Source organism: Bufo bufo, chromosome 6 (genome assembly GCF_905171765.1).
Source record: "Bufo bufo chromosome 6, aBufBuf1.1, whole genome shotgun sequence".
Lineage (NCBI taxonomy): Eukaryota > Metazoa > Chordata > Amphibia > Anura > Bufonidae > Bufo > Bufo bufo.
In genome coordinates, this window is record NC_053394.1 from 411,568,738 (window position 1) to 411,596,290 (window position 27,553).

A 27,553-nucleotide genomic window follows, 5' to 3' on the forward strand; every position below is an offset into this window, starting at 1 on the left:
TTCATGCATCAAGTTCATCTTGGGTGAGAACGTTCCTCTCTTACACTGGTTTTCTTTTCCGTGCTCTTGTTTTTGGCCCACTTGGGCTTGACCATTATGTGTTTTGTGATTGTCCTTTTTTGTGCCACTTATTCTAAAGTATCTATGATTAAATGTTAAGTTTTATTCCCTTTGGTCCCATTCAGGGGATCAGCCCATTTGCATTTTGAAATTTGGGAGTTTTCTGGTCAAAGCTTGAAGCTAGACCTTGTGCACTATTTTTATGCCATACCTTGCCCGTTTGTTAGGCAGGTACTGGCAGAATCTAATTCTCTCTTTGAAGAGTAATAGGGACTCATCAACCCTGACATTTTTATCGGGGTTGTAAATTTCAGCAAACTTGGTGTTAAAGTGGTCAATGACAGGCCTAACTTTGAACAGATGCTCAAATGTTGGGTCGTTTTGGGGTTGGCACTGTGCATTGTCGCTGTAGTGTAGGAATTTCCTAATGGACTTAAATCGCCTCCTTGTCATGGTCTTACTATAAATTGGAGTCTGGTAGAAAATGTCCGATCTCCAATATTGTCTAACATTAGTTTTTTTTTTACAACGCCCATATGCAGCAAGAATCCCCAAAATGTCATCATCTCTGCTGCATTTACCGGGACCTAGGGGTCTAGCGTATGGCGAAGTAGGGTTATAATCAATAAATTGTTGGGCGTATAAATTGGTCTGGGCCACCATAAAATTTACAAAATCTACAAAGAAGAAGATTTTGAAAAAATCTAGTTCAGTGAAGCCCGCACTTTCTATCTGTATTCCGGATCTGCCCTCAAAATTCAAAATCCAGAATTTGGGGCTGATAATCGTCAGGAGGTGGGTTCCATAAGGGGTCACTCTGGGGGGCTGCCTCCACTGCTACCCTGGGGCGCCTTCCAGAGGTTCCCTCATCAGTGGATAATGATAATGATGAGGGGGTAGAGGAGTAGAGGACAGTGGCATCCTCTTCTCCTTCACTGGCAGACTCCATATCGGAGGCAAGCATGCTTCTTACAGCTTCCGGCGCTGCCATGTGCCGGTGTTCTTTGACTGGCCAATCGCAGCGCTTGGAGCTGCAGGGGGGCGGTGCATCACCATGCTGCCCTTACCCAGCATGGCTGCCTGCCGGTAAGAGCAGCCATGGTGCCGCGATTCCCCTGCGATCGTGCCCCAGCGCCGGGCGGACCTTGTAACGTACAGTACATGTACATCACTGGTCTTTGAGTCCCGTCCAGGTATGACGTACATGTACATCATGGGTCCTTAAGGGGTTAAAGTTATTACCACATAAACTGACACATGTCAGATTTGCAAAAAATGGTCTGGTCCTTAAGGTGAAAAATGACTGTGTCCTCAAGGGGTTAAGGGCTCCATTTAAGGCCCCTTTCACACGGGCAAGAATTCCACGCGGGTGCAATGCGTGAGGTGAACGCATTGCGCCCGCACTGAATCCGGACCCATTCACTTCAATTGGGCTGTTCAGATGAGCGGTGATTTTCACGCATCACTTGTGCGTTGCGTGAAAATCGCAGCATGTTCTATATTCTTCATTTTTCACGCAATGCAGGCCCCATAGAAATCAATGGGGATGCGTGAAAATCGCACTTGCTTGCGGATGCGGTGTGATTTTCACGCATGGTTGCTAGGTGATGATAGTGATGAACGCAACCCCGGACCCGATTAAAGTGTATTCCCTGTATTATTTTACCTTATAACATGATTATAAGGGAAAATAATAGCATTCTTAATACAGAATGCTTAGTAAAATGTAGATTGAGGTGTTAAAAAATAAAAAAAAATTACTTAGCTGTTCCAATTGATCACACAGCCAGCATCCTCTTCTTGCTTCTTCTTTCAGGACCCGCAAAATAACCTTTGGTGATGTAATCGTGCTCACCACGTAGTGAGCGTAGTGACATCAGCACAGGTCCTGCTGAATGAAGATAAAAGAATTCTATTTTCATTCTGCAGGACCTGCGCTGATGTCACCGCGCTCACCACATGGTGAGCACGATTATGTCACCAAAGGTCCTTTTGCAGGTCCTGAAAGAAGAAGCAAGAAGAGGATGCCGGCTGTGCAATCAACTGGAACAGGTAAGTAAATTTTTTTATTTTTTTTTAACACCTCAATCTACAGTTTACTAAGCATTCTGTATTAAGAATGCTATTATTTTCCCTTATAACCATGTTAGAAGGGAAAATATTAAAATCTACAGAATACCTAACCCAAACCCGAACATCAGTGAAGAAGTTCGGGTTCGGGTCTGGGTAGCACAGTCAGTTTTTTATCACACGCGTGCAAAACAAATTCCCAATGGGGGGGTATTGGGAAAAAAAAACGGAATTCTACCATAGTTTTATGTGTTTAGTTTTCACAATATTCATTTTATGGTAAAACTGACCTGGTATCTTCATTCTCTGGGTCAGTACGATTATAGCAATACCACACTTGTATAGTTTTCTTGTGTTTTAATAGTTAAAAAAAAATTAAGTTTGGAATTTTATTTCTTTTCATTACCATATTCTGACCCCCATACCCTTTTTATATTTATGTCTAAGAAGCCGTGTGAGTGCCTATTTTTGCAGGACAATCTGTTGCTTTCATTTTGGGGTGTGCTTAATCATTTTTTATTCAATTTATTAGGGAGGTGAAGCAATGAAGAGATAGGGAATCGGCTGAATAGATATTTTTATATTTATTAATTTGGCTATTTTGGAATGTGGCGATGCCTATGATGTTTTTATTAATTTTTATTATTAGGAAATGGGGTGAGTTTAATTTTTATAAATTTTTATATTTTTTCCTTTTTTTTAACACTTTTTAAAAGTTACTCTAGGGAACTTTATCAAGCGATGATAAGGTCACTTCTCGCACAGACTCCAATGTATTAGCATTATAGTCTACAGTATGTGAAATTTGCTTGTACATAGCCTGCACATAGCTATGGCTGCCTCGGATCACTCAAAGGTACCAAGGCTCCCTGATCACAGCATGGGGAGAGCTGTTCCATAGCCAGGAGTGCAGCGCTCATGGGTTTTCAGAGGGGTTAAATGTCTGTGATCGGTATTATCACTGATTGCAGACATTAGTCTCCTCTATGAAACAGCAGAAACCCAGCTGCTATGGTGCTTGCTCCGATCCTAAGGGCTCATTCACGCGACCCTATGGCTGCGTGCCTGTGTTGTGGACCGCAAATAGCGCTACGCAGTAAACGGGCACCAGTCTTGTGAATCCATAATCTGCAAAATAATGCAAAAGCTAGGACATGTCCTATCTTTTGCAGTGTGGAAGCGTGAACCCTAAAGTCCATGGAAGCGCTTCCGTGGGCTTCTGACCCGTGCCTCAGTCCCACAAAAGATAGGACATGCCCTATCTTTCCCCATTTCTTTCAGATCACGGACTCATTCAAGTCAATGAATCAGTGGCACGGAGCGCACATGGGAAGTGTCCGTATATTGCAAACCGGCTGTTTGTGGTCTGTAATATAGGCACAAAGCCCATAACGTCCATGTGTATGAGCCCTTATAGTGTGGACATCTGCTGTATATGTATGACTGATGTCCTCAAAGGGTAATATTCTCCAAAGACTTCCATGAAACACCTGGAGGTACTGTTCTTTTGCTAAAAAAATTCACCATTAGGCCTCATGCACAGACAGTTGTGCAGCCATTCCATGCATTGGGGACCGCAATTTGCGACTAACGTGCGGCAGCCGGGATATATCGAGATCCATTTCAACTTGAATGGGTCAGTGATCCGTCTGCACAGTAAAAAAATAGAACATGTTCTATTTTTTTGCGGTGCGGAGGCACGGACAAAAACACCACGGAAGCACTCTGTGCGACAATATTTTGTTGCACTGGCCTTTTTGCGTGATGCTCGCCACTTGGAAGTGGCAAACATGGTGGGGTCCGGCAAATTTTCTATTTCTAGTTATAGGGCTGAAAAGTTGCGCAACATTTTTTGTAATGATAGTCAATGGTGTCGCACTGTGACATGCAACATGCTGTGACTGCGACATTCGCCAAAAATGTTGTGCGGCAAAAATGTGTTGTACGACAAGAAGTCGTAGAACACATGTTGCTGTGTAGCTGCACACTATTTTGTCACACAACCTGCTGTCGTGTGACACGTCACTGTTTAGCCCTAGAGCTAAGGCTACATTCAGACGACTGTGGTGTTTTGCAGATCTGCAAATATTGGATCAGTAAAACACGGATACCAGCCCATGTGCGTTCCACATGCCGCCGCTATCATAGAAAAGGCCATGGTGCGCTGTCCGCATCTTTTGTGGCCCAATTATATTGAATGGGTCTCCAACCGTTCCGTAAAATTGCAGAACGGATTCGGACTCATTCTTGCAGTCGTGTGAATGAAGCCTAAATAGGTGCAAATACTGCTCCAGTCAGGGGCTAAAGTAGTTTTCACTCCAGGACTGGCGGACAGGGGCCTACATTGTAATGATGTGCACGCCTCGTCATAAATCAGGGGAAACAAGTAAAACGCTGAAGATTTTGTTGCAGAAACTTCTGTAACTGAATATTAGTTCCATTCATTTGACTGGATCTTGCAGAAATCCATGTGCTTTCTGCCAAAACATCCCCATTCAGGTGAATGAAACCTGCAGTGTGTGAAGCGCCATCACTTTCCTGGAGCGTCTCTCCATGGGTTAATATGAGGAGTGGACATAGAGCCTGGTCGGGGGGTGTCCTGAGATCCATCCACCTTCCTGACTGGTCCCTACAATTGGGTGACACCCGCAGGGAGGAGCTGACCTGTTAAGAAGCCTGGGTGTGGGCAGGTGGCTGTAACCATGTGTTAGTGCTGGGGCTCCATCTTGTGAGCAGGGACAATGAGAGATTCCATGTAAAAAGCATGAAGATGCCCTAGACATGGGGGTGCGAGAGTGTTGTGTGGGGCTCAGGAGCTGGTGCTATAGAAGAGTGTCAGGGGCCGTGTGGGAAATGAGAGGCCGAGACATCAGCTGGAGACTAATGACCTCAGGGGCAGAGCAGTGTCTGTCCGCAGACCTCCTGTGTATGAGACTGCTGGGACTGACTACATGTAGTGAAGAGACAGAGCTATGAGACTGCTGGGACCGACTACATGTAGTGAAGAGACAGAGCTATGAGACTGCTGGGACTGACTACATGTAGTGAAGAGACAGAGCTGTGAGACTGCTGGGACTGACTACATGTAGTGAAGAGACAGAGCTATGAGACTGCTGGGACTGACTACATGTAGTGAAGAGACAGAGCTATGAGACTGCTGGGACTGACTACATGTAGTGAAGAGACAGAGCTGTGAGACTGCTGGGACTGACTACATGTAGTGAAGAGACAGAGCAGACAGAACTATGAGACTGCTGGGACTGACTACATGTAGTGAAGAGACAGAGCTATGAGACTGCTGGGACTGACTACATGTAGTGAAGAGACAGAGCTATGAGACTGCTGGGACTGACTACATGTAGTGAAGAGACAGAGCTATGAGACTGCTGGGACTGACTACATGTAGTGAAGAGACAGAGCTATGAGACTGCTGGGACTGACTACATGTAGTGAAGAGACAGCTATAAGACTGCAGGGACTGACTACATGTAGTGAAGAGGCAGAGCTATGAGACTGCTGGGACTGACTGCATGTAGTGAAGAGACAGAGCTATGAGACTGCTGGGACTGACTACATGTAGTGAAGAGACAGAGCAGACAGAACTATGAGACTGCTGTGACTGACTACATGTAGTGAAGAGACAGAACTATGAGACTGCTGTGACTGACTACATGTAGTGAAGAGAAAGAACTATGAGACTGCTGTGACTGACTACATGTAGTGAAGAGACAGAGCTATGAGACTGCTGGGACTGACTACATGTAGTGAAGAGACAGAGCTATGAGACTGCTGGGACTGACTACATGTAGTGAAGAGACAGAGCTATGAGACTGCTGGGACTGACTACATGTAGTGAAGAGACAGAGCTGTGAGACTGCTGGGACTGACTACATGTAGTGAAGAGACAGAGCAGACAGAACTATGAGACTGCTGGGACTGACTACATGTAGTGAAGAGACAGAGCTATGAGACTGCTGGGACTGACTACATGTAGTGAAGAGACAGAGCTATGAGACTGCTGGGACTGACTACATGTAGTGAAGAGACAGAGCTATGAGACTGCTGGGACTGACTACATGTAGTGAAGAGACAGAGCTATGAGACTGCTGGGACTGACTACATGTAGTGAAGAGACAGCTATGAGACTGCAGGGACTGACTACATGTAGTGAAGAGGCAGAGCTATGAGACTGCTGGGACTGACTGCATGTAGTGAAGAGACAGAGCTATGAGACTGCTGGGACTGACTACATGTAGTGAAGAGACAGAGCAGACAGAACTATGAGACTGCTGTGACTGACTACATGTAGTGAAGAGACAGAACTATGAGACTGCTGTGACTGACTACATGTAGTGAAGAGAAAGAACTATGAGACTGCTGTGACTGACTACATGTAGTGAAGAGACAGAGCTATGAGACTGCTGGGACTGACTACATGTAGTGAAGAGACAGAGCTATGAGACTGCTGGGACTGACTACATGTAGTGAAGAGACTGCTGGGACTGACTACATGTAGTGAAGAGACAGAGCTATGAGACTGCTGTGACTGACTACATGTAGTGAAGAGACAGAACTATGAGACTGCTGGGACTGACTACATGTAGTGAAGAGACAGAGCTATGAGACTGCTGGGACTGACTACATGTAGTGAAGAGACAGAGCTATGAGACTGCTGGGACTGACTACATGTAGTGAAGAGACAGAGCTATGAGACTGCTGGGACTGACTACATGTAGTGAAGAGACAGAGCTATGAGACTGCTGGGACTGACTACATGTAGTGAAGAGACAGAGCTATGAGACTGCTGGGACTGACTACATGTAGTGAAGAGACAGAGCTATGAAACTGCTGGGACTGACTACATGTAGTGAAGAGACAGAGCTATGAGACTGCTGGGACTGACTACATGTAGTGAAGAGACAGAGCTATGAGACTGCTGGGACTGACTACATGTAGTGAAGAGACAGAGCTATGAGACTGCTGGGACTGACTACATGTAGTGAAGAGACAGAGCTATGAGACTGCTGGGACTGACTACATGTAGTGAAGAGACAGAGCTATGAGACTGCTGGGACTGACTACATGTAGTGAAGAGACAGAGCTATGAGACTGCTGGGACTGACTACATGTAGTGAAGAGACAGAGCTATGAGACTGCTGGGACTGACTACATGTAGTGAAGAGACAGAGCTATGAGACTGCTGGGACTGACTACATGTAGTGAAGAGACAGAGCTATGAGACTGCTGTGACTGACTACATGTAGTGAAGAGACAGAGCTATGAGACTGCTGGGACTGACTACATGTAGTGAAGAGACAGAGCTATGAGACTGCTGGGACTGACTACATGTAGTGAAGAGACAGAGCTATGAGACTGCTGGGACTGACTACATGTAGTGAAGAGACAGAGCTATGAGACTGCTGGGACTGACTACATGTAGTGAAGAGACAGAGCTATGAGACTGCTGGGACTGACTACATGTAGTGAAGAGACAGAGCTATGAGACTGCTGGGACTGACTACATGTAGTGAAGAGAAAGAACTATGAGACTGCTGTGACTGACTACATGTGGTGAAGAGACAGAGCTACGAGACTGCTGGGACTGACTACATGTAGTGAAGAGACAGAACTATGAGACTGCTGGGACTGACTACATGTAGTGAAGAGACAGAACTATGAGACTGCTGGGAATAACTGAATGGGGGTCATTACTTACAGGTTACACCTTTTCTGGGATAAAGTCAGAATCCTCACTTTTGTGGCTTTTTAAACCCTTCGGAGGTAATATTTTGATGCCGTTGCCCCCACTGTGGAGGCCCCTCCATATTCACACACATTTAGTCCTCTCTCACACAAGTGAGTTTTCCCGTACGGGTCCAATGCATGAAGTGAACGCAAAAAACCTACGTTGAATCCTGACCCATTTATTTCTATGGCTCTGTGCACATGAGGGTTGTTTTTCACACATTATTTCTGCGTTCAGGAAAAATCACAGCACGTTCTATATTCTGCGTTATAAGTGAATGGGGCTTCAGTGAAAAACGCATTACACCATTTCCAGGCATGAAAGTTTTACCAGGCGCAAAATGCCGGAGCATGCGCATAATAATTTATGACGAGGCACATCCTCCAGCAGCTCGGGGGCCATCAAAGAGCTGCATAAAAAGCATGTTTTGATATGTGACCCCCGATAAATGTAGTAAAGGGACAGAACAGACATATATATGAGACTATATGCGGGTTTTTTTCAACTCCCCAAAGAACTCCTGACTTGATTAACCTTTTTTTTACTGCATTTTTGTTATGTAGTAATTTTTTTAGATATCGCATGTGTTAGCGATTTGGCGTTTTTGCATGCCTACTGTCTGGAGAAGGCATGTGCCCTCTGGAGAGCTGCTATGGAAAAACATAGGTTACAAAAAAAAGCAATACAAAGGCCCATTAGGCTACTTTCACACCTGCGTTAGGTGCGGATCCGTCTGGTATCTGCACTGATGGATTCGCACCTATAATGCAAACGCCGGTATCCGTTCAGAACGGATCAGTTTGCATTACCATGAACTTGATAATGCAAACAAATCCGTTTTTCACTGACACAATATGGTGCAATTGAAAACGGATCCGCCTCCTATTGACTTTCAGTGTAAGTCAGGACGCATCCGTTTGGCTCCGCATCATCAGGCGAACATCAAAACGTTTTGGTGTCCGCCTCCAGAGCGGAATGGAGGCTGAACGGAGGCAAACTGATGCATTCTGAGCGGATCCTTATCCATTCAGAATGCATTGGGGCTAAACTGATCCGTTTTGGGCCGCTTGTGAGAGCCTTGAAACGGATCTCAGAAGCGGACCCAGAAACGCCAGTGTGAAAGTAGCAAAACACAGGGCACGTTGTTTTTTCTTTCAGTAGCGAAAAAACAATCCTTTAGACTTTTTACAGGAGTATTTGGTTAAGGAGTCTCAGCTTTCCCATTGAGTTCTATGAAATGTTGAATCAAATCTGCTTCCAAGAAGTAACACATCACTTCTCAAGCATTTTTTAAATCAGCTACTGAAAAACCCTACCATTTTACACTGTGTGCACAAGGTGGGGTTTTGAACATTAACCCCTTCACGCAACATCACGTACATGTACGTGGGGGATTGTGGTGCCTCACCGCATCCCCTGGTGCATGTACGTGATCGGCTTTCTCTGTCAGCGCAGGGAGCGAAGCGCTGAAGGTTCAGTGAAGCCGGCGTGCTGGGGTTGCTAGGCAACCAGAGATGCCGGCGGGAACTGCATCGGAGCTCTGACCCGCCCGCGATCGCTGTGATTGGTCCAATACTGCAGAGGGCCCAATCGCAGTGCATCTGGGCAGGTAAGGGGGGGTTATGGAGGGACTATGTGCTTCTCTCTGATCGTCCCAATTCCTGTCAGGGAAGTGATCAGAGAAGGAGAAAGTGTGAAAAGCTGCTGTACATTAATACCTACCAGATCGAATTAACCCCTTTTGTGCCGGAAAGCTGCTTCTGTGCCCCAGTCAGTGACACAGATCAGTTCTGTGCCTCATCAACAGCATGTTGTCTGTCATCTGTAGTCAGTTCTGTGCCTCATCCCCTGCTTCGTACATAATTAACCCCTAGTTAACCCCTTCAGTACCGATTTGCCACTCTTCTGTGCCTGATTTGCCCCAGTCAGTGAGATTAGTCCTGTCCAGTCCTGTCATCATCACCTCATCCAGACACCTGTCACTACTGTCCGTCCGTTAAGACAATTGTCTGCCCGTCAAGACAGCAGTCACTCCAGCCTGTCCGTCCATCAAGACAGCAGTCACTCCAGCCTGTCCGTCCATCAAGACACCTGTGACTCCAGTCTGTCTGTCAATCAAGACACCTGTCACTCCAGCCTGTCCGCCCGTCAAGACAGCAGTCACTCCAGCCTGTCCGTCCATCAAGACAGCAGTCACTCCAGCCTGTCCGTCCATCAAGACACCTGTGACTCCAGTCTGTCTGTCAATCAAGACACCTGTCACTCCAGCCTGTCCGCCCATCAAGACACCTGTCACTCCAGCCTGTCCATCCATCAAGACACCTGTGACTGTCTGTCCATCAATCAAGACACCTGTGACTCCAGTTTGTCCGTTCAATAAAGACACCTGTCACACTAGCCTGTCTGTCCGTTAAGTCACCTGTCACAAACTCCCAAGTTACATAAAAAAAAAATAATAACCGTTGTTGTGGAAATTTTATTAGGATATGTATTTAATATATTGTGTATTGTCATCATGTCTCTCAGTGTCAGGGTAAACCATTGGAGTGGATATCTTCCCGTGTATGTCGAAAGGAACGTGCGTTTGTTGTCTCTAGTGCGCCTGATCAGCAGCTGGAGATAATGACGTTGTCCTGTAAATAAACATGCATGAGGATCATAGTAATTTTATCTGGCATTGATCACTGAGCAAGGCTGGATAAAATTAGCTCCAGTGGTAATGGTAGGTTATAGTATAAATGTGTTTGTTAGCTAGCTAGGTTATAAATGTGTTTGTTAGCTAGCTAGGTTATTGTAAATGATTATGTCTTATGTCTTATATTCCTATGTCATCACTTCCTGTATCCTTGTCTTGGGCCAGCCCCTTTTTACACCTTTTGTTAGTAAATAAAAGGTGAGCAGACTGGGAAGCGCGGGGGAGTCTCTCAGGATTTTCAAGGAAGATGGTAACACGTGTGTTTGTCTCTGACTGGGGCTGAGGGAAGGGGGACTCACCTTTTTCCTTACACAAACTTTGATGCGAGCTGATTACAACTATTAATATTTACCACAACAGTTGGCGACCACGAATTAGAAAGCTAATTTTTTCCCCCGTTATCAGCAGACCTTAAAGGAGACACAGCTTAATTTTCAAAAAGCAAAAAAGGCCGGCATAAGGTAATATCCTTTTTCCTTACTCTCATTGTTGAGAAAGTTTTGCTCTTTGTGAATTTAAATCTGTGTACTCCAATCTGCTGATATCGGGAAAGAAATCTACTTAAAAAGAACCTATTGTGTATATGGTTGTTATCTGCTGCATCAGGGGGTGTGTAAGTGTTTTTCCCTTGTAAGTTGATTGTACAGAGGTTGTATGATGAGATTGTATGATCATTGATGAGTAGTACAGGGTATTGTGTTTTTTGTAACTTTTAACTTTTATGTTACTTTGATTTTGTAAGAGGCAATTTTATAGAGGTTTATAGAGGCAGCAATTGGTTTTAGTGTTTGTACATTAGAGACAGCATTTAGAGAGTATTTTTATATTGCTAACCTGTAAATCACCCACAGAGTGGAGGTTGTGCTCTGGTTTCAGGGAGTAGGGAACAGGGAATATAGAAACTGTTTTTATTGTTGGATTTTGTACACACTATCTTGATTTCCTCTGTGCTTCCATGTGCTTGGCGGCCATCTTTACCATGTGCTTGGCAGCCATCTTTACCATGTGCTTGGCGGCCATCTTTACCATGTGCTTGGCGGCCATCTTTACCATGTGCTTGGCGGCCATCTTTACCATGTGCTTGGCGGCCCATCTTAGTCAGTTTACTATGGAAAGCGATCTGATTGTTTTTGCCTGAAATGTTAGTTTTGTCAAATGATTATCTTGTCTTTTTGTAACCTTTCTATGTACAGTTTTATTTTGTTTTGATACGTTTTGTGCTGGATATCAGTGGAGTGTTCGGTTATGTTATAGCTCAGTGACCAGTCTGATACAGGAATCATTGTGTGAACATTAGTGGCAGTTTAGTGGTGAAATCGTCCTATAGTTGATGATTCTGCTTAATGTTTGTATATCTGTGGCTGTTACACTGAATTGTAGACTTGTTTGGCATAATTAAATTGCCAGAGTTATTGAAACAACCGTTGGAGAGTAATGTGTCTGGGATTGGAGGCAATGTATGGGCTGTAAGCATGGAGAAGTCTGAGGACTGTGGTTCAGATAGTGGAACCGACTCAGGGATGGAGATGGACAATGTGTCTGACCCTGGAGTTGGGCGTATTAACACAAGGCCAGAAGATTCATCAGATGAGTCCATGGTAAGTGGACTCAATATGGTTAATGTTGTGCGCAAAATCAAATCGCCATGTGCCCAGGCAAGGTATTATGCAGGGAGGCGAGGTATTCTTTGTTTTGCATGCAGGGAATACGGGCACATTGCACGATATTGTAACGTTGCTAATGGCAACAGACACAGGTTTGTTAAGTACCCCAGAACCACACCAGCACGATGGGGCAATGGTCCCAGACATGCTTCTTTGCAAAGGCAGAGACAGCAAAGGTCATTGATCAATGAAGCAGATTTTAAATCACAATATGAACGGTTAAAATATGAAAGAAACCGGTTTTGGGACCTTGTGATGTTAGATCCTGCTTCTCTGGTAAAATGAATCTGAAGCTGTTTGGGGCTGGGCAAATTAACATTTCAATTACTGGGTGGGTAGAATTTCTCCTGTACGGTTTCAGGGGAACCCCCAGGACATTGATTTGTTAATTCAGTCCTATACAATTGTATGTGTTCCTAAGGTTTTAGTTTTTGTATGCGTTTTGGGTTAAGGTAAAATTAACTTTTTACTGAATCTCAATGTATGTAGCAGGACTGTCTGTAACTGAAGTTTGTTATGTTTGTTTTTCTCTCCTGTTTACAGGTCTTCTTATTTTACTAATCCATTTATTATTATTTTTTAGGTTTTTATTGAAGTCTCTTTCAGTTTTTCCTTATTTACCAACCCATTTTTATTTTTTAGCCTATTATTAATTTTTTCCTTTTTATTAATTTTTTTAGGTTTTTCATATTTTGTTTTTTTTCTCTTTTTTCTCTTTCTTTCCCTCTCTTTTCTCTGCAGATTTGGTTAGGAGTACTGGGGGTCGCATGATATTGTGTGGGAACTACTGTCTGAATTCAAGGGTTGCTGCTGAGTGAGAGGTTTTTGATCAGTCACTGCAAAAAGGGCTTCGTGTGCTGTTCAGCTTGACTATATAGAATCATATCGGCAAAGGAAAGTGAGTTGATGAGCATTTTTTTTTAAGGAGACAAGGTGATATATATCACCCGGGCTTACCAATAGCTGTGTGTTCTCCACTACAGGTCAATTGGAAGCCCTATCCTGTGGTCAGGTCACTATTCAGAGCCAAAACCGAGGCTGGTATATCTCATTAGGAGACTCAGAGGGCCGCCGTGTGTCGGCGAGAGCCCTTTTCCTCACACTGATTACTCCTTTTCCTGAGGTCTAACTAGGGTGAACGGAGTCCGTGTGTCGGTGCCAGAAACCCTGGGGGCACCTCAGAGGCAAACGAAGGGGAGTAACAGCCGCCCAGCGTGTGTCGCAGGGCAGTCCTTGCGTAGGTCGCGGGAAACTGGAGATGGACGCATCTACTTTTAGAAGGCTCGAGCATGAGTTTAGGGTAATTTAGGGAACAGAAGGGTACCACTTCTGACTATAGGATAGCCAAGCAGTACATGAAATCCATCTATGGAGGAGGAGTTGTTAAGCCCCTCAAAGATTGGCACCAATGGACTGTAGGTTCAGAGTGGACCATCCCCAAAGAAGGGACCTTTGAGGTCTGGATTTGGGAAAAGTTTGTCCGTGAATTCCCCACTAGACTCCAAAGCCATGGTTCCCTCCAGAAGGCAGAACTGTGGCTGCACAAATCCATCGAGCTCCAGCAACAGGGCATTCAAAAGTCCCAGACAGTGCGAACTAACACTGTCATGTAATCCCGTCCCGCTAGGACTGCAGAGTCCAAGAGAAGCGTTTTTCTCTTTCTCTATCTCTCTGTCATCTCTCCATCTAACCTTGAGACGATGCACCATGTTTAATCCAGCTTCTCTTCGTCCTGGTTTTAAGGACGATGAGAAGGGGGGAAAGTGGTGCAGAAAACAACGATCTTCAAACTTTCTAACCTCTCAAATGTCAATCCTTTTCTTTGCTGGTACTTGGGTCTTATTTTTGCAAAGAAGGTAAAAATCACGGCCGATCCATGGCCTGAATGTTCCACTGTAACCCTTTTATTCCATCAGGTATGCCCCCAGGCAGCCCCACGGGTTATCACCCGATGTCCACCACCGGGTTCGGGAGTTCTCTTCCGGACCCAGACTCAATAACCAGTGTTCATTCTAGTCAACCAGGTGATTGGGTCGTGCTAAAGAAACATCCGAGGACGGGACTAGAGCCGAGATATCTTGGGCCATTCCAGGTGCTGCTGATGACGCCAACCTCTCTGAAGTTCGAAAGACGAGACAACTGGATCCACACCGGTCACTGCAAGAAGCTGCTCAACTAAGTCAAAGAATGCAGAGTATCACTTTTGTTTATTTGTTACAAGGAGGCATTTGTTGATAGACGATACATTATTAATATTAGCTCTGGCTCCTCCTCCTTGCTTATTAATCCTGTATGGGTGTCCGGGCAGCTAGGCGACCCGTAGATGTGGGATCCTCCAGTTGTGAGGAAGGTTATGCCTGGCTAGCAGACACCATTGACAAGGGTCAGGCCCATACTGACAGGAGCAGGACAGAGGCGGAGCTATGACTAGTGACGGTTAGAATCCTTTTTAAAGCTTTGGGAGGTCTTGGGGCTCACTGGTTTTCCATTGGATCCGGGTGAAAGGAAATGGGACATGTACTTATGTTTTTTGTTTCCATTCCTTCTATACGCCGGAGTGAGATGTTCCTGATGTCTAATCGTCTGAGTTACCGAAGACCGAACAGACAAGATGCCCTGAAGACCAAACCATGGACCAGATGCAGAGGATCCCAAACCAGCCGGCGACCAACGCGAAACGTCACCTCCCGAAGAAAAGAAGACGTGTCAAGATTGACTTTACAAAGATAGTTTTTTTCAAAGAAGAAGATCGAGATCCGTCGAGGGACATTGGCGAGCATATGACAAAGAGGAGGGACTGTTGTGGAAATTTTATTAGGATATGTATTTAATATATTGTGTATTGTCATCATGTCTCTCAGTGTCAGGGTAAACCATTGGAGTGGATATCTTCCCGTGTATGTCGAAAGGAACGTGCGTTTGTTGTCTCTAGTGCGCCTGATCAGCCGCTGGAGATAATGACGTTGTCCTGTAAATAAACATGCATGAGGATCATAGTAATTTTATCTGGCATTGATCACTGAGCAAGGCTGGATAAAATTAGCTCCAGTGGTAATGGTAGGTTATAGTATAAATGTGTTTGTTAGCTAGCTAGGTTATAAATGTGTTTGTTAGCTAGCTAGGTTATTGTAAATGATTATGTCTTATGTCTTATATTCCTATGTCATCACTTCCTGTATCCTTGTCTTGGGCCAGCCCCTTTTTACACCTATTGTTAGTAAATAAAAGGTGAGCAGACTGGGAAGCGCGGAGGAGTCTCTTAGAATCTTCAACCAAGATGGTAACAGATGTGTGGCTCTCTGACTGGGGTTGAGGGGGGAGACTTACCTTTTTCCTTACACAAACTTTGATGCGAGCTAATTACAACTATTAATATTTACCACAACACCGTCAATTGGTGTGCCATCCTTCTGTGTGTATAAACTCCTGTCCTGTGCTTAAGTGGCACCATTCTGTAAAATATAAGTCTCTTATGCCCCATGTGGATTTGTGCCACCTAATACTGTAAAATAATACATAAATTAACCCCTTTTCTGCCCCAGTAAGGATATTGGCACTACTCTGTGCCCAATACTAGACCCCTGTCAATAATTTCCAAGTGACTCAGGGAGTTTTTATCCTATCCTAAAGGATATACAGTATTTTAGTCTGCTGTTATATAAAAATAAAAAAAATATATAAAAAAAGACAAAAAAATCTACGTTAGTTTACAGTTTAAAATTAGAGATGTTGCAAACATAAAATTTTCCGTTCGCGAACGGCGAATGTGAGTTTTCGCAAATGTTCACGAACGGGCGAACCGCCATAGACTTCAATAGGCAGGCAAATTTTAAAACCCACAGGGACCATTTCTGGCCACAATAGTGATAGAAAAGTTGTTTAAAGGGAACTAACACCTGGACTGTTGCATGCCGGAGCGGGGTCCATGGCAAAACTCCCATGGAAAATTACGTAATTGACGAAGAGTCGGGTTTTAATCCATAAAGGGCATAAATCACCTAACATTCCTAAATTGTTTGGAATAACATGCTTTAAAACATCAGGTATGATGTTGTATCGATCAGGTAGTGTAAGGGTTACGCCCGCTTCACAAACTCCCCGTTTAACGCACCACAAAGAACCGGAAACAGTCCATTTGCACAACCGCAAACTCCACCATTAGCACAAGGTTGGATACCAAGCTAGCCATGTCCTTGTCCTCACTGATGTCATTGAAGGTCTCTTCCTCCACCCAGCCACGTACAACACCAAGGGTCCCCGAAAGGTGACAACAAGCCCCCTGGGACGCCTGCTGTGGTTGGTTTTCCACTTCCTCAAAGCCACCTTCCTCCTCTGACTCCTCTTCTTCAGACTCCTCTCTCTGCGTTATTATAAGTTGTGTTAAGTAGTACTATTCCTGTCAATTTAATCCCTGTTACGTCCCCTATCAGGGGACGTGTATGGAATAGATTTTAGGAACCGGGAGATGGAAAAAGATGCTTGGTCGATCCTCCTACTTCCAATTTTGGGCACTGCGCGTGCGCTGTGCAATGTACTGTGCCACCAGATAGGAGTGGTGTGTTAAGTAGTACTATTCCTATGAGTATAATCCCTGTTACGTCCCCTATCAGGGGACGTGTATGGAATAGATTTTAGACAACCGCAAAGAGTTGTCAATAGTTGACAAATTCATGACATAAATTTTATTCCTCTTTGCGTCAATCTTGGTGTAGTGATGACTGTGCTCGTGCGCACGTTTGGGAGATTGCAGGCGATGGGGGTTTTTCAAAGCCTATGGTCGTGCTGAGGTAGTTCAGTGACAGTTAAGTGACCCAGAAAACAATGATTCTGCAGTGTGGGCCCATTGTTGGCCTAGTAGGCTTTAATGATCACCTTAGATGATCACAAAGAAAATTTATGTTTTTTCTATGCAAAATTATCCAGCCGATCACTTTTGGTCTGTTCACAATGAATACAGACTAAGTTGTGAATATATTTGTTTATTAGTCTATCTGAGTGTAATAAGGAACGATTCCTTCTGCTGTGGTTGTTAGTATTTACCATACATGTTATTAGACATTTTTCTGTCCATTCTTCATCCGTTTATTATTTTTTATTTTCTATTGTGGAGTCAACACTTAGATTAAATTATGTACTTGTTTGTATTGTCATAGGCCGTGATCAAGGTCCCGGGTGGACCGAAACGTTGGCCCTGAATACAAGTGACTATTTATTGTAAAAGTTGGTGGTGGCTTATATTAAATACATATTTCATGCAAACTACGTGTGTGTGCCGTGGAATACTCTTTCTCTATATAGTGGCCTGACAGCCCCTTCACGAAGCACCCCACACTGGACTAAAGTTACTTTGGCGGTAGTGCCATTCAGTATATTCTCACAATGAAGCAACAACCTTATCCTCTTGGGTGTGGCAACATTGCCATTGCCAACACACTCATAGAGGTGGTCGCTTCATTGAGCTATGCAAGCCCCTTCACCACAACAAGATAACGATTACGAAGGGGAATTGACACATGTATGTGCCTTTTTTTTTTGTTTTGTTTTTGCAGCCACAGTGCAGCACCAGAGGCCAGAAAAATTAGGCATGTACACATGCCTGAAAAATTAGGTATTGTTGCATCCGCTGCTGTAGCAGCGGCCAGAAAAATTGATGTTTACCAGGCAGGCAGAAAGTGCACTAAAACATTTTGGCTTGAACGCTAGTTGGTGGCAGATAAGTCACGCAAGCCACCCGGCATGCAGAGATAAAATAAAGCAGCGTGTGGACCATTTTTAGCCCAAGGCAGCTCATCTCATCACCAGGCCTTTATTAGCCAAATGTATCGCCCACTGTCAGTCCCTTCGGGATCCATGCCTCATTCATCTTAATAAAGGTGAGGTAATCTAGACTTTTTTGACCTAGGTGACTTCTCTTCTCAGTGACAATACCTCCTGCTGCGCTGAAGGTCCTTTCTGACAGGACATTTGAAGCGGGGCAGGCCAGAAGTTCTATCGCAAATTGGGATAGCTCGGGCCACAGGTCAAGCCTGCACACCCAGTAGTCAAGGGGTTCATCGCTCCTCAGAGTGTCGATATCTGCAGTTAAGGCGAGGTAGTCTGCTACCTGTCGGTCGAGTCGTTCTCTGAGGGTTGACCCCGAAGGGCTGTGGCGATGCGTCGGACTTAAAAAGCTCTGCATGTCCTCCATCAACATCACATCTGTAAAGCGTCCTGTCCTTGCCGGCGTGGTCGTGGTAGGAGGATTACTTTCACCTCTTCCCCTGTTAGATTCCTGTTGTGCTGTGACATCACCCTTATACGCTGTGTAAAGCATACTTTTTAATTTATTTTGGAACTGCTGCATCCTTTCCGACTTGCGGTAATTCGGTAACATTTCAGGCACTTTCTGCTTATAACGGGGGTACAGGTCGTTCTCCTTCAGCCTTTTTATACAAGGGTCCCTCAACAGGCACGACAGCATGAAAGACCCCATTTGCACAAGGTTGGATGCCGAGCTACTCATGTCCCGTTCCTCGTCCTCTGAGTAATCTCACTGAAGGTATGTTCTCCCCCCCCCAGCCACGTACAACACCACGGGTCCCAGATAGGTGACAACGAGCACCCTGGGATGCCTGCTGTGGTTGGTCTTCCTCCTCCTCCTCCTCCTCAAAGCCACATTTCTCCTCTGACTCCTCTTCCTCACACTCCTCTTCCAGCGTTGCCGCAGGTCCAGCAAGCGATGCTGATAAGGCTGTTTCTGGTGGTGATAGTGACCACAACTCTTTCTCTTCACGCTCATCTACGGCCTGATCCAGCACTCTTCGCAGGCCACGCTCCAGGAAGAATACAAATGGGATGATGTCGCTGATGGTGCCTGACTAGTGCGCCTCCTCCTCAAAAGGACGCATGAGCCTACAGGCATTGGGCATGAGCGTCCAGTAACGTGGCAAAAAAATTCCCAGCTTCGCAGAGGCTGTCCTAGCACCCCGGTCATACAAATACTCGTTGAATTCCAACGTGTCGGGCTGTCACAAATCAAGCACCTCACTGGCATGTTGTTTCGCCGCTGGATATCTGAAAAGTGCGCCATGGCCGTGTAGGAACGCCTGAAATGGCCACACACCTTCCTGCCCTGCTTGAGGACGTCCTGTAAGCCTGGGTACTTATGCACAAAGCGTTGTACAATCAGATTCAACACATGTGCCATGCACGACACATGTGTCAACTTGCCCAAATTCAATGCCGCCAACAAATTGCTTCCGTAGTCACACACCACTTTGCCGATCTCCAGTTGGTGCAGAGTCAGCCACTGATCCACCTATGCGTTCAGGGTGGACAGGAGTGCTGGTCCGGTGTGACTCTCTGCTTTCAGGCAAGTCAACCCCAAGACGGCATGACACTGTCGTATCCGGGCTGTGGAATAGCCCCTGGGGAGCTGGGGGGTGCCGTTGATGTGGAGAAAGACGCAGCAGCAGAAGAGGACTCAGCCGAGGAGGTTATGGAAGAGGATGGAGTAGGAGGAGTAGAGGAGGTGGCAGCAGGCCTGCCTGCAATTCGTGGCGGTGTCACCAACTCCTCTGCAGAGCCACGCATTCCATGCTTGGCAGCCGTCAGCAGGTTTACCCAATGTGCAGTGTAGGTGATACACCTGCCCTGACCGTGCTTTGCAGACCAGGTATCAGTGGTCAGATGGACCCTTGCCCCAACACTGTGTGCCAGACATGCCATGACTTGCCTTTTGTGCAAAGAAATTTCAGCCGGGTACCTTCCACTGCGGTGTCCCAATAGTTACAAAATTTTGGAAGGCCTCAGCCCACCAGCTTTTACCATACAAGCTGGTGGAGTCTAAGAGTTCCGACAAGCCAGCTGTCAGACGCCGGGCAAGGGGGTGACTTTGAGCGTAAGAAGCCAATGTCACAAACATGTCCTTGACAGACACCTGACTGTGGGCAGATGAGCAGGAACTGCTCAAGGCGAGAGACGGAGTGGCGGATGGTTGAGAGGGGGCAAGGAAGACAGCAGTGGTTGACGTGGCTGAAGATGCTGGACCAGGAGGAGGATGGCGGCTTTGAGTTTGTGTGCTGCTTGTACTCATGTGTTGATCCCATAGGCATTTGTGATTTGAGATCATGTGCCTTCGCAAAGCAGTTGTACCTAGGTGGGTGTTGGACTTCCCACGACTCAGTTTCTTTTGGCACAGGTTGCAAATGGCATTGTGGTGTCACACAAAAAAAATGCCACACTGCTGATCTCTGCAATGATGTCATTCTGGTGGTGGCAACAGCATGCGTTGATTGGCGTGCTGTCTAGCTGACCCCGGGTGCCGATGGTACTGCAATACCAGGCTATAAACCTGGGCGATCCCCCCAGGCCGAGGGCTAGGGTACTGGTAAGCACCTCTTGGTTTATCTCCTGTATTTATTTATTTTTTAAGTTGATATTTACCCATCTAGGGGTAAAAATCGTTTATTAAAATCATTGAAATGTTACATTACATAAATATTATAAAACCATTTTTACATAGAAAACTTATTAATTTACAGGTTTTATAAAATCATACAATAGAACCCCATTCCCTTAAAAAACACTTGTGGCACATAAAAGGCGTTCTTTTTTTATCCACCAAATAATAATCATACATTTAATCTAAAACCATCTTTAAAACATTCTCTTCTGTAATAACGTCATGTTTAAAACATAAAATATTCCGGGCCGACCATAGAGCTACTTTAACACAGTTCGTGATCTTCCATGCCATAGTCTTTTTAATTCTTGAAGGGCACTCCAGACACCCATAAAAGACACCGTCCATAGTTAGCGCTTTCAATCCTGTAATTTTCTTCATCAAGGGGAGCATTTTTATCCATATTTTCTGAGCAAAGTAGCAGTACCAGAATAAGTGAAAAATGTCCTCCTCCTCTCTGCATGCTCCCCTAGGACACTCCGCGGTGCTTGTCAGTCCTCTTCGGTGCTGGAATGCCCGGCATGGAAGACACTCGTGTACGCAGCTCCAGGCCAGGTCCTTCTGTGTGTTAAAAAGATAGTTCGCATTAATATCCTTATAAATCTGTTTACATTAGCTTTCATTAAAATTCTTAATAGGAGCCATCAACTTTCCATCATTAATTTCTTTTAAAATCACTCTACTGTTCTTTAAAACCTCAACCCTCTTTTGGCCTAAATTAAAAGTATTCGTAATTTTTTCTAAAATCTTGTAAGAAATAGGTAGATTAAAAAAATACGGTGAATTTTAAATCGTTTTAAACCATCCATTCTTCCTCATAAAATACCCAGTGTTGTAACGAATAAAATACGACCAATAATTATCTTTAAAAAGGGCATTAAAACAGGAGCTAAAATACTTAATTAAAAGAAACGTTTTAAGATCAATAAAATCTTTTCCACCTTTACATTTAGGAAGCATTACCGTATCTCTTCGCAGCTTGTCCATCTTGGAACCCCAGAAGAAATTAAAACAGGCTTTGTTAATTTTTTAAAAAATACGGTCAGATGGAGGGAACACTATGCTAAGATATAATAAAATCGGTACAATTATCATTTTAATAATTAAAACCTTCCCCTCCATCGTCAGCTTCCTTAGGTTCCACATACATAGTTTCTTATTTACCTTCTCTGTAACCGTATCCCAATTCCTGAGGCCATCATTGGACTCACTGAAGGTGATTCCTAAAATTTGTATAGACTCAGACTCAGGAATGTCAATGTCATTTAAAACCATCTCTCCGACATTTAAAATGTTACTTTTGTTCAAATGAAGTTTAAAACCGGAGGCGCAACAGAAGTATTCCACTTGCTTAGTTGCTTTTTGGATTGCAAGGGTGTCCCTACAAATAACCGCAACGTCGTCCATGTACCCCACTACTTTAGCTTCTAGTCCCCCTCCGCCTGGCAGGGGGACTCCGCGTATCTGCTTGTCTTTCCTTATCATGATTAAAAGAGGCTCCATGGCGCAAATAAAAAGTAGTGGGGACAAGGGACACCCCTGTTTCACACCAGTTTTAAAATGACATCCTGATTCTCAAAACCATTGACTAAAATCTTACTTGTGCACTGGTTATAAAAAGCTCTCAAAGATTGTACAAACCCCTCTGGTATACCCATTTTCTTTAAAACCTGAAAAAGATAAAAATACGATACGCGATCAAAAGCCTTTTCAAAGTCTAAAGATAAAATGGCCAACTTCCCTTTTCTTTAGTTCGTATGGTTAATAACATCTTTTAAAAGGTTAATATTGTCCCATATACTTCTCCAGGGCACCCCACAGACCTGATTTTGGTGGATAACTTTATGTATGATTTTCTTCAGTCTATTAGCGCATAACTTTGCCATGATCTTGTAGTCACAGCAAAGTAAGGTGATAGGTCTCCAGTTTTTTTATGTGTGACTTGTCACCTTTTTTGTACAGTAGGGAGACCTCACCTTTTCTCCAGGAGCCCGGGAGAGTCTTGGACCTAAAAACTTATTTTAAAAGAGAAAACAAATCTTCTTTTGAAAAACCATAAAAAGTAATATAAAACTCAATAGGTATACCATCGGGGCCAGGCACCTTCTCCTTCTTAAAACTCCTAAAAAAAAAATTCTAAAATCTCCTGTTCGGTAATTTCCTGTAATAAAAATCTTTGAGAGTCAGGGTCTAAAACGTTCTCAATCCCCTTCAGTGAGTCTTTCATGAAGTGCTTATCTATTTTCTTTTCATTAAACAAATCGGAGTAAAATTCATGAACTTTCTTTAAAATACCATTTATATTTTTCTCACCCCCAAGCTCCTCAATCTGGGTCCGTTTATCCTGTATTTTTTTTAAAAAGTACCTGGAGCAGGTTTCGTTCTCTTCAAGATGTTTTACTTTTGAACGAAAGATTATCTCTTTACTTCTCTGCTCCAGGCACTGCAAAATTTATTTTTTTGTATTTGAAATTTCTTTTTTCACATCAATACCCAGATCGCGGAGCTTATACTGTGTCTGCAGACGGGTATTTAAATCATCATAACATTTCTTTTTTTCCTGGGCCTTACTTTTCCCGCTATTAATAAAAAAAGGTCTTAATTTTTTTCTTCATACTTTCCCACCATTCATTAATAGGTCTTCTGGGGTTCCTTACCCACCTGCAGCGCTGGTAAAACAAAATAAAATCTGATAAAATTTTGGGGTCTTTTAAAAGGGAGACATTTTTATGATTGCCACCAAGCTGCACCTTAAAAGATAACAAATTTGTAATCAGAAAATACGTTAGTTAAAAGCTTACAATTAAAAGGCAGTACTTGATAAGAGCAGAAGATAAAATCGATTCATGACTTGCAGGTTGCGTTACCCCAGGTAACGCCGGCCTCTTCAGATAAGTGACTATTAATTTTTTTTAAAACGTCAGTGAGCTTGAAATCTATGACAATATTTTGGAGCAGAGAGAAGGATCTGTCATAGTTCCTGCTCACTGCATTAGAGAGTCGGCGTTCACCACTTAAAATACAATTAAAATCTCCTGCTAAAATCAATGGCTCTGAATCATTTATAAAAAGGGGTAAAATTTCTAACATCTCAGCCCTTTCCTTTTTATCAGTAAAACCATAAAAATTTAAAAACTGCCATTTAAAACCATCAATAAAAGCTTTAACCAATAAAATTCTCCCTGGTAAAATCTCATTAATATGGTCTATAAAAACATTCCCTTTAAATAAAATAGCTACACTCCCTGACTTATTCTTATTAGAACCAGACCAAACAGATGGTCCGAGTTTCCAGTCATTTTTATATTTTTTGGAATTCTGACTGTGGGGGATGCAGCACTCTTGTAAAAAGAACACCGAAGCAGTAAAAATTGATAAATAATTAAAAAGTGCAATTCTCCTAGCTCTGGAATGCACGCTTCTGGTGTTCAAGGAAATGCCTTTTAAAATAGCCATAATAAAAGATTAAAAGGGGAGTTTTCGTTATCTTACCTCGGCACAGCTTCAGACAGCATCAGCAGGGCCAGAGTACTCGCATCTGCTCTCTTCGCCACCTAGCGCCCCAGATGTTACTGTGTTCAAAGATTCTGCAGGAGAGGAGCTACCATCGCTCAGCAGACCCCCCGCTCCGATCAGCATACCTTCCAGAGATAACTGCCACACGGGGCTCACGGGCTCCACATTAGGTCTCGGAGCCACGGCGTCACCCCTCTCCCTTCTGGGGCAGAGGTTTCACTGAATATAGTTTCGGGTACGGTATGTATTATTACCTCAGTGTCACCACTCGGGTGAGAGGAGGGACCTACCTGGTTGACTGCCTCCGGGATCCGCCACTGGTCCCCCAGTTGGCTTCCCCCTTTGGCCCTTCACCACCGATGCAAAGTCCCTCTTCATTTTGGACGCCGCGGCTCCACCTGGATCCTCTGGGTTATGCCCAGGGACCGAGTGCGGGCCAGGCCAGCTTCATTCGATCCGCCCCCAATCTCCATCTCTGGAGGGGGCTTACTCGTCGGCTGATAACTGGAATTCCTCTTATTCCGCTTTTCCCTCGGTTCACCTGATTGGGGGGGTCCACTCGTGGTGTCCATTCTCTCCGACTCCTCTCTTTGGGGCTGTGGCTCGGCTTTGTCTTTCTTTTCTGATTCCGCCTGTTCCTCTGGCTGCCTCGGACCTATTTTTAAAAGGACACTCACGATAGAGATGACCAATTCTTGTACAAGCATAACACTTCTTACATGAAGGGGGAACTCTCTGGTGTCGTGTTGAGTGCTGCCGCAGTTCTTACATGTGCTCATGCATCCCTCAGCGTAGTGTCCATATTGCTTACAGTATCTGCAGAAAGGTGGCATATTAGAAAAAATCATGTCTCCTACCATGTCTCCAAATTTAAAACGTGCTGGGGGAAGAATGAAGCCTCCAGGATGTTTTGGAATCACGGTTACAGGTAACTTTAAAACACAATTTTGAAGTCCAGATCCCGGCAGAATTAAGAATCTTCCTCACTGCAATGATTTTTTTTTAAAATAGGTGGATAAAAATGTAGTAATAGTATTAAGATCAGCAAAAGGAGAATACATTTTTATAACAACAGTGAGAGATTCATCTATTTCATGTTCATATATTTTAAGGCCTCGTACTCTATCATCATTTAAACTTTGTGGAATCTTATATTTAACACCAAAAAAGAGAAACAAGGCTAGCACAAATAGTAATGGGTATAAACTTTATTATAGTCTCAACAAGAGACAAGAATGTATTAAAATACACATAAAAAACAATACAATGGTAGGTGGGGAGCACTCAAGATCAGAATGAAGTACAATGCATGCCAAGATATAAAGTGCATAGTGCAAAACATGACAAAGTGCATAAGTATATCACATGAAAAGAGCCATAGATAAGCTATACAATAAATACCTGAGTGGTGAACCAACAGAGCCCCAACGCACGTTTCGCGTAAGCTTCTCCCCCCCTGAAGAAGCTTACGCGAAACGTGCGTTGGGGCTCTGTTAGTTCACCACTCAGGTATTTATTGTATAGCTTATCTATGGCTCTTTTCATGTGATATACTTATGCACTTTGTCATGTTTTGCACTATGCACTTTATATCTTGGCATGCATTGTACTTCATTCTGATCTAGGCCTGTTAACCTTGGCTGGGTTTTATATATTTGATATTTGGTTTTGCGCCATACGTACACACTGTAGGATATTTGTATCAGTCCTCCAGCCTTGATATGTTCTGTTATCCAGTGGTGCTCCATTATCTTGAGTGCTCCCCACCTACCATTGTATTGTTTTTTATGTGTATTTTAATACATTCTTGTCTCTTGTTGAGACTATAATAAAGTTTATACCCATTACTATTTGTGCTAGCCTTGTTTCTCTTTTTTGGTGTTACATCGTACGTGCAGGCTTAGCACGTGTACTCACATTTCCTGTGAGTCATTCTCTATTGGTGATATTTGTGGAATCTTAGCTAAAAAACTTTTAAAAATACAGTTTTGAGTAAAAGTAACGTCATATACCCGTCGTTTTGGATAGTCCTGTATGGCTAAGATCTCGTGCTTCTGTACTCTAAACACGCCATACAGGACTTTCTCTACCAAATAGTCAAGATTGTAAACATCCTTTTTACTCTCTGTAACATATAGTCTTACGATATCTATAATCTTAGCGTAATTAGCGTAAAGCTTCATTCAATCCGCCCCCTTTCTCTATCTCTGGAGGGGGCTTGCTCGTCGGCTGATCACTGGACTTCCTCTTGTTCCGCTTTTCCCTCGGTTCACCTGATTGGGGGGGTCCGCTCATGGTGTCCATTCGCTCCGGCTCCTTTCCTTGGGGCTGTGGTTCGACTTGATCTTCCTTTTCTAGTTCCATCCGTTCCTCTGGCTGCTTCTGCTGCCCTGGCTGTGCCTCGGACCTATGTTTAAAAGGACAATCACAAGAGAGATGACCGATTCTTGTGCAAGCATAACATTTTTTATCTGCGGCGCACTCTCTGGTGTCGTGTTGAGTGCTGCCACAGTTTTTACAGGTGCTCATAGATCTCTCAGCGTAATGTCCGTATTGTTTGCAGATCCTGCAGAATGGTGGCATATTGGAAAAAAACATGTCACCTACCATGTCCCCCAATTTAAAACGTGCTGGGGGGTAAGATGAAGCCTCCCGGATGTTTGGGATCACGGTTACAGATAACTTTGAACAACCATTTTGAAGTCCAGATCCCGACAGTATTCATGATTTTTCTCACTGTAATAATTTTTTTAAAATATGTGGATAAAAACACAGAAATGGTGTTAAGATTGACAAAGGGTGAATACATTTTTATAACTACAGTTAAAGACTCATCAATTTCATGCTCGTAGATTTTTAGACCTTGTACCCTTGCATCATTCATACTTTGTGGAACCTTAGCTAAAAAACTTTTAAAAGTACAGTTTTGGGTAAAAGTGACATCACAAACACGACTCTTTGGATAGTCCTGTATGGCTAAGATCTTGTGCTTCTGTACTCCAAAAACACCATACAGGACTTCCTCTACCAAATAAAGAAGATTATATATATTTTTTTTACCCTCTGTGACATATAAACAAACGGTATCTTTAATTTTAGCATACTCCGGGATCTGGTGTTCATCGTCTTCTTCTTTTCTAGGCACATTTTCTCTCAAAATTGTGGTTCCACCTCGAGATTCATCTTTCTTAGCTTCTTCTTTTCTTTGGGTTCCTTCGTCTTTAGAATTCTTTCTTGAAGCTTCTCCTTTCTTTCCGCCCTTCTTTTTCTTCTCCTTCAAAATAAATCTGTCATCTTCAATTCCTCCGGCTCCTCCGGTTCCTCCTCCTCCTATGACTCCGTCTCCTCCTCCTCCTGGG